Raw genomic sequence first — 3585 nt, forward strand, 5'->3', positions numbered from 1 at the left:
GCTTCCCCTTCAGGTCTCAGCTATGTCACTTCCTCCAGGAAGGCTTCATAAGCCCTTACTCCGAAGTTTCTCAACTGTGGACCCTACTGTCATTTGACACCTGACACTCAACTGTTGGATGGAGCGGGCAGAGCTGCCCTGCACACTGTAGGTTGCTCAGAAGCAACCCTGGCTCTAGATGCCAGCAGTAGGCCCTGCCGCACCACCCGGGGATAAGCAAGTCTCCAACCATGGACAAGAATTCCCTAGGGCGCAGCGGCGCAAAATCATTCCCACTGAGAACCACTGCCCCAGGCCAGACGAAAGCCACGTATATCTCCTTGAAACATGTTCTTGAAGTAGCGTGAACTCTTCTTCCACCAAATTTGCAGAAGTGCAATTAGTTTCTGGGGTAGCTGTTGTCTAATATCACCTCCCTTCTAGACTGCCAGCTCCACCAGGGAGGAGACAGGCTAGCTCCGTCTTGTTCCTATAATGCCTCCATTAAACACACAGTAGGTCCTCAAAATTTACTCTATGAACAAATGGAAGAAAGTTTTGACAGCGTTTCCTTTTAATACTATTTTTAAATTAACACCATCTAACTATGAAGCCTCCTATTCCAAGTGGGGTTTCTTGGCAGTAGCTTGGTGAATAGAACTTTGAAATCATGGTTTAAGGGAGACGTCAATCAGTGGTAGGTGTGAACCCTGACACCCAGCACAATTTTTTCCTTAGTCATGGGTAAATGGGGTTAACTTAAGTGGACCCCTGTATGTTGTTCTTAAGCAGGAATCTGCAGAGTGACAGAAATGGATGATACGTAGTACTACGACAGGAAAACAGAACATTTACCAGTTGCCCATAAGTACAACTTGATTCCTACAAATTAGGCTGGCTTGCTTGCTTCCTTATGTGTCCAGTAAGAAACAAAAGCCCTGGCCGTAATGCTCAAAGTGAGGCCAGTTATTTGCACTTGCTCCAGTACTGGACCTACCACATCTGTCTGCAAAGAAGCGAAGGAAAAGTAAAATCTTCCCCACCCCACCCCACCCCGTATTTGGAGCAGGCGTTCGCCTTGTAGAGCTTCACTGTCGGCTACAGGCAAACTCCACAGGGTCAAGTCCACGACCAAGGGGGTTACACCAACTTGGGAATCCTGGATGGCAAAGGATCCATCCAGAGGTTAAAATCTGTGTCACTAATATCCATGCACTGCTTAAGAAATAAAGAGAGGGTTTAAAAAAATCAAAAAACAAGACAACCTGGAATTAGGTCTGACTTTTGCTGTCTTAAAATTTCTGACTCACTGCAGTGAAAGGAAGTGAGCAAGACTTGGCTCAGAACAACAACACAAAATCATTCCTAATTTTGCCAGGTGCTAAGAAACACAATCTTGGCTCACACAGAGAAGAGACAGGGGTGTGAAAGGTAAAAGTTAATACCTACTATTTTACCACTGGGTCAAATCAGCTACTTCACAGGTACCAGTTAGGGTTAGGTTTGGCTTTATGTAATTTCACACAATGCAAGACCGGAAATAGGTGACAGACAGATCTGGCATGGTGCTCCACATCCACCTGGCACCCGGGCTCCTTCGCTTTCGGCTTTATCATCGCTCCTACCGGCTTCCATCTTCAAGGTCACCTTTTGGCCTCGATATGGCCCCCGTGGGTCCAGGTGTCACAGCCACATACTTGGCAATAAGGAGCATGAAACACGGCAAAAAGGTCTGCGTCTCAACTGCATCAGCACTTTTAATGAGCTGTCCCAGCTGCCCTCCCCAGTAATTTAGACGTGTATTTCACAGGTCATCCCTATTCACAAGAGCCACTGAGAAATGCTTCATACTGTCAGTTACTACCACCCCTTCTCCACCCAACCCCTCAATCCCACATAATCCCAAGGAGTTTTGTTAGGAAAAATAAGGTCAACGGGCTTACCTGCTTGAGCAGGTAGTTAGCAAGCTGTACTACAATCAGATGATGTTAAAACTGTAAGAGACCACAAGGTCTCCCCAGCATCCATCTAGCCCATGCTTCCAATTCTACACAAAAAGGCTGAGGCTCAAACCTACTACAAGCCATTTAGCTAACAAGTAGTGACCAAGAAGCCAGAATAAATTTGATTTCGGAATTGGTGCCAGACTTCAGGACTGAAGTTGTAGTGAATTTTGTCTGTATATGCATATTGGTCTAAAATAAATTTTCTATATTGATTTTTCTCAAAGTTCTTCAATAAATATGCTATAGTTTGTGAAAGAATTACAATCAATCTTATATTACCTACCAAGATTATTAATATGTCCCAACTATTACCGACGTTGCAACAAAACTCTAAGATCATGAGCAGGGGCCGCGTTAAAATCCCTAACATCAAAGCGATCTCAATAAAATGCACTCATGATTTACGCCAGACCTCGGAGAATACAGCCTCCTGCTTGTACCAAACCATGAAAGCCAGTTCACAAAGCACAAATATCTCACAGGGACCTTTTAATGCGTTTTATGTCTTATTTATGGTGCTTATCTGACAACTTCACAAAGCTAACCGACATTTCTAAAAATGTATTGACATTTTAGCTCATACTGAATGTCCTTTGGTATATTATCAAATACGGACAGGGCAAATATTCCCTTAAGGGTAATGAAAGATAAATACACATAGAAATACAGATGTGCATTTCGGCCTATATATGGTCCACATGATATATAAACATGATATTCCCAGCACAGCACTATTAAGTGCAGTGCTATAAATAGAACGCGGATTTCGGCTCCCACCCACCCATTTTGTTAGTTGCTAAACTTCCAGGCAACAAGCCAAGCGATGCAGCCAGCAGTCACCTAGTGGATTTTCCTTCCCTCCAGCTTCCCGTTCTCCCAGAGCTTCCACCCCGCAACGCTTCATTCCACCAACGATCTCGGGCCAAATTCAATTGTTCCCTATGATCGATCGCAGCCTTCTGGATCCAAGGTGCCCTAACACGTTTAATTACATTGTTGCCAAATTAATCATGCGTACGAACAATTAATTACCAAGTAACCTCACTCGAGTGTCCCACACTTACGGAGCAGCTACAGAAATGCTAGGGTTACACAGAAGCAGCAAATAAGATCCCTGTTCGGAAAGCTTAAATCCAAATGAAATCGAGCTGTCCACACTGCGTGTTGCCCGATGGCCTCACCAAAGCAATCCCCAGGAATGCTACGTCTTTTTCTAAACTGCACCGTTTTGCCACGTCTAAAAGCCTGAGATTACTGCCCTTTCACAGGCTGGAAGCTCAAGCAAGCCTGGGCTAGAGGAGGACAGTATCACTATCGCAGTCTGAAAAGGGAACAACTCCTCGCTCAAGCTTTCTAACTGGAACAAATCTCATCATAAAAGTCAATTACAGTGGGGCTTTTTTTAAACTTTTTTCTTCCCGTTCCCCGAGAAAGCAGGGCCATGCCCCGGCTGGGAACACTGAAAAGGAATGCCGTCCTCGTGGCAGCCGGAGACCCGGCAGTCACTTTTCAGACGGCTTCTTTCGGTTTCCCAGGGCGCAGGGACGGGAGGGCGCTCCGGGCGCCAGGTCCGCGCCACGCCCGCCGCCCGGCCCGGCCC

The sequence above is a fragment of the Chinchilla lanigera genome, unplaced genomic scaffold, assembly GCF_000276665.1.
Source record: "Chinchilla lanigera isolate Chin_1 unplaced genomic scaffold, ChiLan1.0 scaffold00030, whole genome shotgun sequence".
NCBI lineage: Eukaryota > Metazoa > Chordata > Mammalia > Rodentia > Chinchillidae > Chinchilla > Chinchilla lanigera.